Source organism: Alligator sinensis, unplaced genomic scaffold (assembly GCF_000455745.1).
Source record: "Alligator sinensis unplaced genomic scaffold, ASM45574v1 scaffold447_1, whole genome shotgun sequence".
Lineage (NCBI taxonomy): Eukaryota > Metazoa > Chordata > Crocodylia > Alligatoridae > Alligator > Alligator sinensis.
In genome coordinates, this window is record NW_005842123.1 from 1329531 (window position 1) to 1345884 (window position 16354).

The window sequence follows — 16354 nt, forward strand, 5'->3', positions numbered from 1 at the left end:
ATTTAAATTAAGACTTTAACCGAAGTCAGGACATTTTGCACGTAGTTCCAAAAACAATGACTTAGATAAGGAGATAAATCCTATCTTCTTCCTGAAACTGGCTAATGGGCAGCCTTTACAAACATTCGAACTATTTCATTCAATATGACAGCTGGAAGGGACCTTACAAAACCATCAGGTCCTGCCCCCCTACACTTGGGCAGGAAAGACTGCTTTACTTAGGTTTGTATAAAAATACACATGTTGGAGGTGAAATCTGTCTCGCTGAGCAGAGCAGCTCAGTGCTGCTATGGATTGATTGATAACTGCATGTTTGCATTTGCCCAGCCAGCCCAACTGAGGGCACTGCTACACGCCTGGTAAACCTGCTGCCTTGGCCTGAGTGTTATTCTAAGTACTCTGTCTCCTGTCTCTCCTCCCCAGACACTATTTACTGTCAGTAGCTGCGGTTCCCATGCTGGGTGGGTCTGGATCCTGCCCATCCCTCTGAGCAAAGTCAAAGCTTCACTAAACTACATAAGGTCAGAGGGCAGGCAATAGGCCAAGTGGCTGATGGTGAGATCTTGCACTTTTACTTATATTTCCAGGTCAAAGCAACTTGTTGCTGTTCTATTCCAAAAGAAGGAAAGAAGGACAAATGAAACTACTAAATAAGAGAGAAATGCCAGTAGCACATGTGTAGGATGCATTGCCTTTGGTGGGAGTTCATGCACTGCCTTTGATCTCCCCATTTGCAAGGAAGGAAGGAGAGGAGGGTACGAATGGAGGCCTTTAATGCTCACCTCCTTCTGAGGACTGGGAGATCAGATCAGATGATGTGGGAGCTGGTTAACTGCATGCAAAACCTTTCATCTTCCCATATCACTGTACCTCACAGGGGTCTTTTATGGCTAGAGAGAGCAGCACCAAAGCTCTGAATGAGATTGGCACTCCAGAGTATTGTTTCACACCAGTCCCAAGGCAGGACTGACACCTGTCCCTAGAGGTCTGTGTGAAGTGAACCAAGAATCTTAATCCAGTTTCTGTAGAGGGGAACTGTAGCCCCAGGCACCAAACCAGACTTCCTTCCTTCTTTAAATCTGAAGAGAGCATGAGCTAAGAGGAAATTGCACACGGAATACATCCAGACATCCCATTTCTTTATAGAAGGAGTTAAGATTATGGCCTAGTTTTCAGAGAGGCTGAGCACCTGCAGCAGGAGTGAAAGGGTGATGTCTGTTTCTGAATTTCAAGCCAGAAGCATGCAATAATCAAGGGAAACTGCTGCACATGCTGTATGCCTGACCTGCCACTAGCAGGCACTATTTTAGAAGCCTGATGTTTGTGCTCAGCACCTTGTAAGATGCTGCACAGCCAGCCTTAATAGCATGGCAAACTTTGGCATAACTTCCCTGATATGGAATTGAAACATAGTGCAGCTAAGATCACCGACCTTGCTGTTGCTAAGTTCAGAGAAAAGTGCTCATGCAGGTAGCCCTGTGTAAAGGGGGTGTCAGCCTCTCACTATTTTGAAGGAAGCAAAGAGCCTGATTAAGCCAGATGCTGTATTCATGTAAAAAAAATATAACAGCTCCACCATCTTGTACAATTTCTCCAACCACTTATTTTACTTGTCCTGCATGTCCTCCATTGTATGCAGGCACATGCTGCACTTAATCCCACCTATTCAATTATCAGTACATGCAACCATTGGGGAAAAGTGTCGTTCCCCCCTCCCATGAATTACAGGCATCTCAGGAAAAGCAAGAGCAAATCCTCTGCAGTGAGAGTTTGACACATCAGAGGTCTCTGGAAAGGGACTCGAGGTCTTGGTTCAGTTCCCTGCACCAATACATGCCTTCTAGACCCACCACTTACTCTCTCCTTGCCTTGCTATCCTCATCTGCTAATTGAGAATAGTGATCATAGTCTGACAGGGGTTGTATATGAGTAAATAACTAATGTTTAGGGGATATGGTAGCAATGTGGGAGGAAAACTAGAGAACCTAGAAAATCTGCATATAAATTTCATTAAACATTTGAGTGAGATTCCCACTGGGCCAAGTTTTAAAGTCCCTAAATCATCAACTTCTCAAGTAGATTTCATGGCAGCCGTCCTCCCTGCACCCACTGTGGGTGCACTGGATGGAGAGGGCAGGTGGGGCCTCCATGTAGACAGGCTCAGGACCTATGTGGGCAGGGTGCATTTGGCAGGCTGAATGGACAAGATGGTTGCAACCCAGTCCTGTAACATCTGAGGACTACAACAAGCCCTTTTGGATGACAAGATGCGAAAACCAAGGAGGCGAAGAACTAGTAAATGAGAGGAAGCTTCTCCTGGCTCCTACCTGGTTTTATTTCTTACAAATTCAACCATGGGCAGATTTAAATACTCAATCAGTGTTGGAAGGGGAAACTCCAAGGTGATCTGAGGGACTAAGATATTCTACATGAAAACAAATTTAACTTCCTCTGGGGATACTTATATTTGGAGCCTTATGCAGCCCTGTGAAAGCTTTCCTGATACACAGCCCCTTATTGGTCAGCAGCCACCTATGAGGTAAGACATGATCACCTAGTTGTCATAGTGGTGCTTACATCACAAAGGCTGTTGGCTCACCTCTTTCCTGGGTCCTGGACCTGGCGGCTTGAGTGGCTCCAGATGCCTTCGCGATAGGAGCTGCTCAGCACATGAAAGAAGGAAAGCTTATTTAAGTCAACTTTGAACAACGGAAGTTATCGTCCTGAAACTACCCGGCAGGGTAAGTTCCCCATGATGTTCTCCATGCCTAATCTCTAGTCCCACACCCATTCTTGGAAGCACACGGAATAAGTGGATTAGCTAAAATCAGTTTTTCTAGAGCCAGATTTCAGTTGTGCAAACTAGTGTTACTTGGTGCCCTGGACTGTAGCTTGGGTGATTTGATACCAGGTCAGAATGGTGAGCCATTTTAATTAGTGGCTGTTGGGGAACCACTCTAATTTAAACAGCCTCTCCCCACCCCTGGTATGTGTATAGGCAACCTAGCTTTCAAAAACTTTGGCCCTAAACCATCACTTTGGGTGTGTAATCCCAATTCTCCAACTAAATGTCAAGGAGAAAATAATTGCTATTGTCTGCACGTCTTTCCCATATTTTCCTGAAAACAAATGTCACAGTAATCTCCCCTTCCAACTGGCTGGGCCATTTTGCAAGCAATTTTTCTAGCATAACAGAGCAGGAGAAAGGGGAAGATGCATTTCTTCTCCCTGACCAGGTCCACTCTTACCTCCTTTGGCAGGTACTGCTGTGGCCATTGCACATGGGACTGATGATTATAGATTCTTAGCTTCTGATGCTGGCCGACACTAGAGCATCATCTCCATCCTACTGATCAAGAAGGGCTTTTTGGCAGAACTAAATTGTACTAAGGACAGTGCCTCTTTATCAGTGCCAGCTGCCTTAGCCCAGAAGGGTGGCCTGGAGAGCGCTCTCATTGTGGCTGTGCTAAGAAACCTGTCCTTTGTAGCCAGGCCACAGGGTTTAGCTCCAGCAGAGCTGCTAGTGGGTGGTAATGAATGGGACCAATGGAAATCAACACAATCCTTTTTCTCCATTTCAGGTTTTTCCACCAGTGATTCCTCTGCAGGAAGATGCCTGATGGACCAAGCTCAGCCCAATCTTGGCCCAGGGTTTGGCCAGGCAGACATGGAGCCTGACAGTACTATGATCCTTCTACTGGAGAGACTCCAACAGGAGGAGGTAGGGCGATCGCTCTATCACAAGGCTGCTCTAAGAATTTCCTTCCAAGGCTGTGCAGGGTGGGACCCCAACTAAAACTGGTCCTTGCCCATCTGCTGTGTCTTTTCCATTCCTCCTCCTATTAAAGGCCACAATACAACATGTCCTTGTTATATTGTGATATCACTATGATATCAGGGCATCACATGGGCATCATCTCCCCCCCCCCAGTGGATGATAGATCTGGTATAAGCCACATTCAAACAAGCCCTCGCCCTACGGATAATGCTGTGAGCCTCTTTAGGGTCTTCCTCCAAGTATCTCACAGCACTGAGATATGAACTACAATTTCCCAGCAGCCTTGTGAGCCTGGAAAGCCTCAGCCTTCTGGCCCAGGAAGTGAAGTGGCTTGCCCACTGTCCCCCAGCAAGTCAGGAAAAGAACTGGGAATACAGCCGATGGTGCTGAGCCTCTGTTTAGAGCCACAACACTATCCCTACCTGATTTTGCTGTCATCCAAGTATGACTCCACTGGGTTAGGGAAACCCGGTTCACAAATATTTCAACTCCTTTCTTCATTCAGTAACAGAACTAATCACACAGTGGTTTTTGGCAGCATCTTGCCTAGCAAACTCCTGCTAAATTTGCTGCTCAGGATCACATGGCAGCTCCTTGTTATTCCCCATGTGTCCCCCTCTCTGAAAAAAATGTAAATGTAAGTCACTCCCACCTCCCCAGTGCACTGGGATGACAGTGCCTGTGATGCACCTGACTGCTTTTCTAATCATATTTCTGTCTCCTGCTGTTCTGTTACATTGTGTCCTCACAGTGCCTGACACTCCTCCCTTGTTAGTGCCAGCTGTGAACATCTGCATGAGAGGACAAACCCAAGACACCCTGGGTTGTGTTCCTGTCCACAGAACGAGGTCCCCCTTAGCATGGCTGTAGAACAATCCCTGGGTAGCTGATGTCCAACATCATAGTCCTGGATGATCTGGCACTGGTCCCAAAGGAAACCCATTGTTCTCTTTCTCAGTGTGTTCCCAGGAGACGAGAGTAACCATTTACTCCAGCCTGGAGAAAGTCTTTCAGGGGGACACAAAGAGCCTGGATAGGAGCCTTGTCAGGGGGATCATGCACTTGGCCTCCAAAGACACGAGGGAGACTCAGGTGAGTGACCTCTGCCCAGTTTCTCCCCGCAAGACCTTAGTCTATGCCTAATTTGTTTGGTCCAGTGTAGTTTAAGCCTATGGTGTATCTCCTGCATGGACCCTGGTCAGAGGCTGCAGGCTTGCTTGAGACAGATCTCCTCAAGATGTTACTGGAGAGCACAGACAGGATCCAGGCCAGTGTTGAGCTCCTCTGAAACATGGGGCAGCTCCTCTGCTGAGAGAGACCAGAGTGCATAGGTGCTTTGCAAGGGACAGCATTGTCCAAGAAGTTTCCTGGTCCATACTGAAGCTGTGTCCTACAGCTCAGGTGAATCCTGTAGTTGGCCAGCCAACCAGAGCTGAAATATTGTTCAGCCAAGTGTTTCAGTTGGCATTTATGAGTGAGGGATCTCATGCAAGGAATTATTAGGGGGACTTAGTGAATTCAGGAACAGCTATTACAGTGTGTGGCTGGTAGGTGGTGGGGGAGACAGTTTGCTTGGAGCCAAGGATTAAATGGACTTAAGGGAGTGGCCAGACACTGAGCCACTGAAGAAGCTGAGGCTAGTGCATTGTTCTCCCTCCCTTTCAGAGGAGGCAACTTTACCCCCAGCCTGACTTATCACTGTATAAACTGTGTTGGGCATCTACTTCAGTTTTTCTTTTTTTATTCTAGCAAGAAAATGATGAACTGAAGTTGACTGCAGGGAAAAACCCTCGTGGCACTTGCCGGCACCTTTTACAATTGGGTGATGTACGAGCTGCAGAGTCACGTGGGCATCATGGAGCTACCTCCAGTTTTCTTCTTGATTACACTGGGCGACCTGGCTTCAGCCTATGGTACAGAATTGCTTCCCTTGCTTCCGGGTTCTGATCAGGGATTGTGGAGGGAGGGGATAAATACCACTCTATCTAATGGGGCCATCACAACTGAGCTGGATTTGGGGCCCAAAGAATCTGGCTCCTGGCTTTAAGATTCCAGCACTAACTTCTGTAACAGCTGGAAGGGCCTTCAGAACAGGAAGGAGTAGAGATTAGGTGGGTAGGACCCTCCACTCCCTCCTCCTCCTCCCCTGCATCTGGGCATGGGAGGGACAGCAGACAGGATTGCCCTACATAGAGGCGATCACTGTGGGGTTTCTCTGACATCTTCAAAACCCCTTTGTGCTGCTCACCCAGCACATTCCTGAGAGTGAGGGATGAAGGTGGACAGGATTGTCTTTAACTGCACAATGTATCCTCCTCCTGCAGCACTGAGGTCCGAGCCCTTCCTGGTGCTGACGCTCAGCAAATCGTGTTTTGTGCTGAGGCTGCTGAAGACCGACCAGATGAAGAGGGCGCAGTGTGGTGGTGAGTGCCAGCCCCTCCTGCAGGTGCCCCCACTAGGCACTCGGGGCCTAGCACAGAGCCTGGGCCTCACTGGAGTGTCCCACACTGGTCAGCGGAGCCTCCGCTGCGCTTCCTGGGCCTGATCCAACCACAAGTGGAGAACCCTTCCTCCCTGGGCTGGCTGGAGGCTCTGAGCAGTGAAAAGGATTGGACACTTTATGACTCTTGCAGAGTATTTCCCAGGGGCCGTCACCAAGGCTGGAGCTGCTTCTAAGCCCTGGGGCAAATGGAGCAGATTGAATCCTAGTTGTAGCCCGTGGTGCCTGCTCCACCTGTCCCAAATTCTCCAGCTGCCCCAAGCAGTGCAGGGGCTGCTGGGACATTGTCATGACCACCCAGCCTGCATGTCCTGCTACAGCAGCAGCACCTCACTCCTATGTTCCTGTGCAAACGTCTTGTCTTTTCTCCCCCTCTGCAGCTGTGGAAGGCTTTGCCCGGGCTGCCAACCTGAAATTCCAGATCGGGGGTGAGAGCCTGTTCCCCAGCTGTCGGACAGCCAGTTACTGTTTCCGTGTGCTGCCTTTCTTTGACCTCATGAGCAGCAGCTGGCTGAGCAGTGATGACCCGGAAGTGAGGGATGCTGCCTTTCTGCCTCTGTAGCAGAGCTGTCACGTCAGTCCGTCTCTCCGTCGGTCCGTTGGCCCATCTCTCAGCTGGTCTCTCCGTCTCTCCATCCGTCCGTCTCTCCAGTCGGTCCGTCCATCCATCCGTCCATCTCTCTGTCTCTCCGTCTCTCAGTCCGTCGGTCTCTCCATCTGTCTCTCCATCTGTCCATCTCTCCGATCGGTCTGTCGGTCCATCCATCCGTCCGTCTCTCCATCTCTCCGTGGGTCTCTTTGTCGGTCGGTCCATCAGTCTGTCTTTCCATCAGTCCATAGGGGCATCCGTCGGTCCGTCAGTCTGTCCGTCCATCAGTCCGTCGGGCCGTCCGTCCGTCCGTCCGTTGGTCAGTCCATCTCTCCGTCCGTCCATCCATCAGTCCGTCCATCCATCAGTCTCTCCGTCCATCCATCCATCAGTCCATACATCGGTCTCCCCATCAGTCCATCCATCTGTCTCTCCATCGGTCCGTCCGTCTCTCTGTCCGTCGGTCCATCAGTCTCTCCGTCTCTCCATGGGTCCATCCGTCGGTCGGTCTGTCATTCCATCCGTCCATCCATCTCTCCGTGGGTCCGTACGTCGGTCAGTCCGTCAGTCAGTCCGTCCATCAGTCTCTTCGTCTATCCATCCATCCATCAGTCGGTCCGTCCGTCACTCTATCACTCCATCCGTCTCTCTGTTGGTCCGTCCGTCGGTCTGTCGGTCCATCCGTCTGTTGGTCGGTCAGTTGGTCTCTCCGTCGGTCGGTCTGTCCGTCTCTGTCAGTCCATCGGTCCATCCGTCTGTCAGTCTGTCCGTCCATCCATCTCTCTATCTCGCCATCTCTCTGGCCGTCGGTCCGTCCGTCCATGGGTCCCTCCGTCAGTCTGTCTCTCCATCCATCTCTCTGTCCATCAGTCCATCCGTTGGTCCGTTGGTCAGACCGTTGGTCTGCCTGTCCGTAGGTTTCTCTGTCAGTCCGTCCGTCTCTCTGTCAGTCCGTCCATCGATCCGTCCGTCGATCCATCCATCAGTCCGTCTGTTGGACCATCAGTTGGTCTGTCCATCCGTCTCTCCGTCCGTCCATCCATCTTTTCATCCGTCAGTCGGTCAGTCTGTCTCTCCGTCTCTCCATCGGTCCGTCTGTCTGTCTGTCTCTCCGTCCGTCCATCCGTCAGTCCGTCCATCCGTTGGTCCGTCCGTCCATCACTCCGTCTGTCCGTCCGTCCATCTCTCCGTCGGTCCGTCGGTCTCTCCGTCCATTGGTCTCTCTTTCTCTCCATTGGTCCACCCGTCCATCTCTCCATCGGTCAGTCCGTCCATCGGTCCATCTGTCAGTCCATCTCTCGGTCAGTCTGTCTCTTCGTCAGTCCTTCACTCAGTCTGTTGGTCCGTCGGTCAGTCCATCCATGTCTCTGTCGGTCCATCAGTCGGTCCGTCCGTCTGTCCATTTCTCCTTCCATCTGTCCGTCTCTCCATAGGTCTGTCAGTCCATCTCTCAGTCCATCGGTCCATCTCTCTGTCTCGCCGTCTCTCCAGCCATCGGTATGTCCGTCCGTGGGTCCATTCATGGGTCCATCTCTCCGTCCGTCCGTCCGTCCGTCCGTCCGTCTGTCAGTCCGTCAGTCAGACCATCAGTCCGTCTCTCCATAGGTCTCTCCATCCGTCCATCAGTCTCTCCATCCATAGGTCCATCTCTCCGTTCGTCTCTCCGTCCTTCCATCCATCGGTCTGTCTGTCTGTCTCTCTGTCTCTCCATCAGTCTGTCCGTCCGTCTGTCTCTCCCTCCGTGGGTCCGTCCATCTCTCCGTCTCTCTGTGGGTCCATCCGTCAGTCGTTCCGTCGTTCCGTCCGTCCATCCGTCCGTCTGACCGCCTCTCTGTCTCTCCGTGGGCCCATCTGTTGGTCAGTCCATCAATCCATCCATTGGTCGGTCCGTCAGTCCATCCGTCCATTGGGCCATCCATTGGTACGTCCGTTTGCCTTTCTGTCTGTCCATCCATCCGTCTCTCCGTCCATCAGTCCGTCCGTCTCTCCATCTCTCCATGGGTCCATCCATTGGTCGGTCTGTCCTTCCGTTTCTCCATCCATCTCTCTGTGGGTCCGTCCGTCGGTCAGTCCATCAATCCAGCCATTGGTCGGTCCGTCAGTCCATCTGTCCATTGGTCTGTCAGGCCATCTGTTGGTACGTCCATCTGTCTCTCCATCCATCTCTCCGTCCGTCCATCCATCTGTCTCTCCAGTCGGTCCATCCATCCATCTGTCCATCTCTCTGTCGGTCGGTCCATCCATCGGTCCATCAGTCCATCCATCTGTCCGTCCGTCTGTCCGTTTTTCAGTCAGTTGGTCCATCTCTTGGTCGGTCCGTCCGTCCGTCTCTCCATCAGTCCGCTGGTCGGTCTGTCTGTCTGTCCATCCGTCCATCCATTTCTCTTTCCGTCTGTCCATCTCTCTGTCGGTCTCTCAGTCCTTCTCTCGGTCCATCAGTCTGTCTCTTTGTCTCGCCGTCTCTCCGGCTGTCAGTATGTCCGTCCGTGGGTCCGTCTCTCCGTCCATCTCTCCATCGGTCCGTCCATCAGTCCATCTCTCCGTCCGTCCATCTGTCCATCCATCAGTCTGTTGGTCAGACCATCAGTCCGTCTCTCCATAGGTCTCTCCGTCCATCGGTCCGTCTCTCCGTTCGTCTCTCTGTCCTTCCGTCCATCGGTCTGTCCATCCATCTCTCTGTCTCTCCATCAGTCCATCCATCCATCCGTCTCTCTGTCTATCGGTCAGTCCATCACTTCGTCTCTCCGTGGGTCCGTCCGTCAGTCAGTCCATCAATCCATCCATTGGTCGGTCCATCAGTCTGTCCGTCTGTCGGGCCATCCATTGGTACATCCGTCTGTCTCTCTGTCCATCTCTCCATCTGTCCGTCTCTCCGTCCATCTCTCTGTCTCTCCACTGGTCTGTCTGTCTGTCTGTCTCTCCGTCTGTCCATCCATCGGTCCGTCCATCCGTCTCTCCATCAGTCCGTCTGCCTGTCTCTCCGTCGGTCTGTCCGTCTCTCTGTCCATCGGTCCGTCGGTCTCTCCGTTTCTCCATGGGTCCATCCATCAGTCAGTCCGTTGTTCCACCCGTCCGTCTGTCTCTCCGTCTCTCCGTGGGACAGTACGTCAGTCAGTCCTTCCGTCTGTCCATCAGTCCGTCCCTCCATTGGTCCGTCAGGCCATCCGTCGGTCTGTCCTTCTGTCTCTCCATCCATCTCTCCATCCGTCCATCCATCTCTTCACCCATTGGTCTGTCTGTCCGTCTGTTGGTCAGTCCATTGGTCCGTCCGTCCGTCTGTCTCTCTGTCCGTCCATCCATCGGTCCATCCGTCCATCTGTCAGTCTCTCTGTCCATCCATCTGTCGGTTCGTCCATCCGTCACTCCATCACTCCATCCGTCCGTCCAGCTCTCCGTCGGTCCATCCGTCTCTCTGTCGGTCCGTCCATCAGTCCGTCTGTTGGTCCATCCATCTCTCCATCTGTCTGTCCGTCTGTTGGTCTGTCAGTTGGTCGGTCGGTCGGTCGGTCGGTCAGTCCATCTTTCCGTCGGTTGGTCGGTCCGTCTCTCCATCAGTCCATCGGTTGGTCCGTCTGTCTCTCTGTCGGTTCGTCGGTCCATCCGTCTGTCAGTCGGTTGGTCCGTCCGTCTGTCCATCTGTCTGTCTGTCCATCCATCTCTCTGTCTCGCCGTCTCTCTGGCCGTCGGTCCGTCCGTCCCTGGGTCCGTCGGTCGGTCTGTCTCTCCATCCATCTCTCCATTGGTCTGTCTGTCGGTCCGTTGGTCCGTCTGTCGGTCCGTCAGTCAGACCGTTGGGCCATCCGTCTCTCCATCAGTCCATCCGTTGGTCCATCTATTGGTCCGCCAGTCTGTCTGTTGGTCTGTCCGTTGGGCCATCCGTTGGTCTGTCCGTCCACCTCTCTGTCCATCCATCCATCTCTGTCTCTCCATCTCTCCTTCGGTCCATACGTCTCTCCGTCCGTCTCTCCATCTCTCTGTCTCTCCGTGGGTCCATCCGCCGGTCAGTCCATCAATCCATCCATCAGTCGGTCTGTCAGTCCATCTGTCCGTTGGTCCATCGGGCCATGCATCAGTACGTCTGTCCATCTCTCCGTCGGTCCGTCTGTCTGTCTGTCTCTCCATCCGTCTGTCCATCAGTCCATCCATCCGTCTCTCCATCAATCCATCCATCCCTCTCTCCATCGGTCTGTCCTTCTCTCTGTCCGTCAGTCGATCAGTCTCTCCATCTCTCCATGGGTCCATCCGTTGGTCGGTCCATCATTCCGTCTGTCCGTCTCTCCGTGGGACCATACGTTGGTCAGTCCTTCCGTCTGTCCGTCAGTCCATCCCTCCGTCAGTCCGTTGAGCCATCTGTCAGTCTGTCCATCCATCTCTCTGTCCGTCTGTCCATCCGTTGGTCAGTCCATCTCTCCATCGGTCCGTCTGTCTGTCTGTCTCTCCGTCCATCCATCCGTCAGTCTGTCCGTCTGTCAGTCTCTCCATCCATCTGTCCGTCCATCCATCTGTCGGTTGGTCAGTCCATCCGTCACTCCGTCCGTCTGTCTCTCCATCGGTCCGTCTGTCTCTCTCTACATCCATCAGTCCATTGGTCTCTCCGTCGGTCCATCGGTCTCTCTGTCTCTCTGTCCGTCCATCCATTGGTCCATCGGTCCATCCATCTGTCGGTCAGTCAGTCGGTTGGTCCTTTGGTCAGTCTGTCTCTCCGTCAGTTGGTTCGTCTGTCTCTCTGTCAGTTGGTCAGTCCTTCCATCTGTCAGTCAGTCGGTCCATCTCTGTCTTGCAGTCTCTCCGGCCGTCGGTCCATCTGTCCATGGGTCCGTCTGTTGGTCCGTCTCTCCATCCATCTCTCCGTCCATCCATCCATCTCTCTGTCTCTCCATCTCTCCGTCCCTCTGTCAGACCATCCGTCCATCTCTCCATCTCTCCGTCCATCCATCTCTCCGTCCGTCCATCCATCCGTCTGTCAGACCATCCGTCCATCTCTCTGTCCATCCGTCTCTCTGTCTGTCCATCTCTCTGTTGGTCCATCCGTCTCGCTGTCTGTCCGTCTCGCCATCCGTCCGTCCGTCCCTCCGTCTCTCTGTCCGTCCGTCAGTCGGACTCTCCGTCCGTCTCTCCGTCTGTCCGTCCGTCTCTCCATCGGTCCATCTCTCGGTCTGTTGGTCCATATCTCTGTCTCACTGTCTCTCCGGCCATCGGTCCATCCATCTGTGGGTCTGTCTGTCATTCCATCTCTCTGTCAGTCCGTCTGTCTGTCCATCTGTCCGCCTGTCCGTCCATCCGTCAGTCCGTCCATTGGTCCGTCCATCCGTCTCTTCATCCACCCATTGGTCCGTCCATCCATCCAATGGTACAGCCATCTGTCGGTCGGTCTGTCAGTCGGTCCGTCAGTTCATCCGTCTCTCCGTCGGTCCATCCGTCGGTCAGTTGGTCCGTCCATCTGTCCATCGGTCCATCCGTCCGTCGGTCTCGCTGTCTGTCTCTCCGTCCGTCAGTCCATCTGTCCTTCCGTTGGTCCATCCGTCTCTCCGTCAGTCCGTCACTCAGTCAGTCGGTCAGTCCATTGGTCCATTGGTCTCTCCGTCTCTCTGTCTGTCCGTCCATCCATCCGGCCGTCAGTCTGTCCGTCTCTCCATCCATCTCTCCATTGGTCTGTCCATCTCTCAGTCTCTCTGTGGGTCCGTCTGTCCATGGGTCCGTCCATCCATCTCTCCTTCTCTCCATTGGTCCATCCATCTCTCCGTCTGTCTCTCCATCCGTCCATCAATCCATCCATTGGTCCGTCTGTCCGTCTCTCTGTCTCTCTATCAGTCCGTCCATCTGTCCGTCTCTCCATCGGTCTGTTGGTCTCTCTGTCTGTCGGCCCGTCAGTCTCTCCGTGGGTCCATCCGTTGGTCAGTCCATCGTTCCGTCTGTCCATCCATCTCTCCATAGGTCCATCCATCAGTCAGTCCATCAGTCCATCTGTCGGTTGGTCTGTCAGTCCGTCCATCGGGCCATCCATTGGTCCCTCCATCCGTCTCTCCTTCTGTCTCTCTGTCCATCTGTCTGTCTGTCAGTCAGTCCATCTCTCCATCTCTCCATTGGTCTGTCTGTCCGTCCTTCTGTCCATCCATCGGGCTGTCGGTTGGGCCATCCGTTGGTCTGTCTGTCCGTCTCTCCGTCCATCCATCCATCTCTCCGTCGGTCGGTCTGTCTGTCGGTTAGTCCATCTCTCCATTGGTCCATCCGTCTATCTGTCTCTCCATCCGTCCATCCGTCAGTCTGTCCGTCCATCAGTCCGTCCGTCCGTCCATCCGTCCGTCGGTCTCTCCGTCCGTCCATCCGTCGGTCACTCCATCCGTCACTCCATCCGTCACTCTGTCGGTCAGTCCGTCTCTCCATCCGTCCATCCGTCCATCAGTCTCTCCATCCGTCCGTCCATCTGTCAGTCCATCACTCCGTCAGTCACTCCATCCGTCACTCTGTCGGTCCGTCGGTCTCTCCATCTCTCCATCCATCTGTCAGTCCATCCATTGGTCCGTTGGTCTACGCGTCTGTCCGTCCGTCCATCTGTCTCTCAGTCAGTCCGTCCATCCGTCCATCTCTTGGGTGATCGGTCGGTCCATCTCTCCATCAATCCATTGGTCGGTCCGTCTGTCTGTCCGTTCATTTCTCCTTCTGTCCATCCGTCTCTCCGTCGGTCTGTTGGTCTGTCTCTTGGTCCAGCAGTCCATCTCTGTCTCACCTTCTCTCCGGCCATCGGTACGTCCATCCATGGGTCCGTCTCTCTGTCCATCTCTCCATTGGTCCATCCATCGGGCTGTCTGTTGGTCAGACTGTCAGTCCATCTCTCCATAGGTCTCTCCGTCCATCCATCAGTTTCTCCATCCGTTGGTCCGTCTCTCCATCCATCTCTCTGTCGGTTCGTCCGTCGGTCCATCCGTTGGTCCGTCTCTCCATAGGTCTGTCCGTCGGTCTGTCCATCTCTCCATCCATCGGTCCATCCGTCAGTCCATCGATCCATCGATCGGTCCATCCGTCAGTCCGTTGGTCCGTCGGTCCATCCATCTCTCCGTCCATCCATCTCTCTGTCCATCGGTCTGTCCGTCCATCTCTCCATCCGTCCGTCCATCTGTCTGTCTCTCCATCTGTCTGTCCGTCCATCCATCCATCTGTCTCTCCGTCTCTCCATTGATCCATCCGTCTCTCCATCCATCCGTCTGTCTCTCTGTTGGTCCATCCGTCTCTCCGTCTCTCCATCCGCCGGTCCATCTCTACACCCGTCGGTCCTTCTGTCCACCTGTCCGTTGGTCCATCTCTCCATTGGTCCATCTCTCTGTCAGTCCATCTCTCCGTCTCTCCATGGGTCGGTCTATCTGTCCATCTCTCCGTCGGTTGGTCGGTCTGTTGGTCGGTCAGTCCTTCTCTCCATTGGTCCATCAGTCGATCCGTCAGTCCGTCTCTCCATCCATCTCTCCATCCGTCCATCCATCTCTCTGTCTGTCCATCTCTTCATCCGTCTGTCAGACCATCCGTCCATCTCCCCGCCTATCTGTCCGTCCATCTCTCTGTCCATCCATCTCTCCGTTGATCCATCCGTCTCGCCTTCCGTCCGTCTTGCCTTCCGTCCATTGGACTCTCCATCCCTCCATCCGTCCATCCGTCTCTCTGTCCGTCCCTCCGTCCGTCCATCTTGCCTTCCGTCCGTTGGACTCTCCATCCGTCCATCCGTCTCTCTGTCCGTCCCTCCGTCCGTCCATCTCTCCATCTCTCTGTCTCGCTGTCTCTCCGGCCATCAGTCCATCCATCCGTGGGTCTGTCCATCGTTCTGTCTCTCTGTCCGTCCATCAGTCCATCCATTGGTCCGTCCATCCGTCTCTTCATCCATCCGTCAGTCCGTCTCTCCATCTGTCAGTCCGTCTGTCTGTCCGTCCGTCCAATGGTCCGTCCATCTGGCCATCTGTCCATCCGGCTGTCTCTCTGTCGGTTGGTCCGTCAGTCTGTAGGTCGGTCCGTCAGTTCATCCGTCTCTCCATTGGTCCGTCCATCGGTCCGTCCATCGGTCAGTTGGTCCGTCCGTCTCTTCATCCATCAGTCCATCCATCTGTCCATCGGTCCATCCGTCCGTCGGTCTTGCTGTCCGTCTCTCCATCTGTCAGTCCGTCCGTCCTTCCGTTGGTCCGTCCGTGTCTCCGTCGGTCCGTTGGTCTCTCCGTCTGTCCATCTGTCTATCCGTCCGTCCGTCCGTTGGTCTGTCCGTCTCTCCATCTGTCTCTCTGTTGGTCTGTCTATCTGTCCGTTTCTCAGTCTCTCTGTGGGTCCATCCGTCTGTCTGTCTCTCCATCCGTTGGTCCGTCTGTCCATCACTACATCCGTCCATCCGTCCGTCTCTCCGTCGGTCCATCCATCTCTCCGTCTGTCGGTCTTTCTGTCGGTCTCTCCATCTCTCCATCCGTCGGTCGGTTGGTCGGTCCGTTGGTCCGTCGGTCCATCCGTCCATCCGTCTCTCGGTTGGTCGGTCCATCTCTCTGTCAGTTGATCTGTCCGTCTCTCCATCGGTCTCTCCATCAGTCTGTCTCTCCGTGGGTCTGTCTGTCCATCGGTCCATCTGTCCGTCCGTTGGTCGGTCCTTCTCTCCATCAGTCTGTCAGTCGGTCCATCAGTCCGTCTCTCCATCGGTCTTTCTCTCTGTCTGTCTCTCCGTCTGCTCTCCATCCATTGGTCCGTCCGTCTCTCTGTCTCTCTGTGGTTCCATCTGTCCGTGGGTCCGTCTCTCCATCGGTCTGTCAGTCGGTCCATCAGTCCGTCTCTCCATCGGTCTTTCTCTCTGTCTGTCTCTCCGTCCGCTCTCCATCCATTGGTCCGTCCGTCTCTCCGTCTCTCTGTGGGTCCGTCTGTCCGTGGGTCCGTCTCTCCATCAGTCCATCCGTCTCTCCGTCCGTTGGTCCGTCTGTCCACCTGTCTGTCAGTCCATCTCTCCATCAGTCCGTCCGTCTCTCTGTTGGTACGTCTCTCCATCTCTCCGTCTCTCTGTCTGTCGGTCTGTCTGTCTCTCCGTCCATCCGTCGGTCTGTCCGTCCGTCCGTCGGTCCGTCCGTCGGTCCGTCCATCTCTCTGTCCGTCTGTCCATCTGTCCATCCGTCGGTCCGTCCATCTGTCCACCTGTCTGTCCGTCTGCCTGTCTGTCTGTCCACCTGTCCATCCGCCTGTCTGTCCATCCATCTCTCCGCCCATCGGTCCATTGGTCTGATGGTCCAGCCGTTTGGCCATCTATCCATCTGGCCATCTCTCTATCCGGCCGGCCGTCGGTCAGTCTGTCGGTCGGTCCATCGGTCCGTCAGTCGGTCCGTCCGTCCATTGGTCTCTCCATCTGTCTCTCCGTCTGTCGGTCCATCGGTTGGTCCGTCCTTCTGTCCGTCCATAGATTCATAGAGTCATAGATGTTCGGGTCGGAAGGGACCTCAATAGATCATCGAGTCCGACCCCCTGCATAGGCAGGAAAGAG

General features: G+C 53.9%; 1 pseudogene; it reads left to right on the forward strand.

The window, feature by feature from the left end:
• The first annotated feature begins 5603 nt into the window (after nucleotides 1-5603).
• The window catches only part of LOC112550484, a 13678-nt pseudogene continuing 2927 nt past the window's right edge, over nucleotides 5604-16354 (forward strand).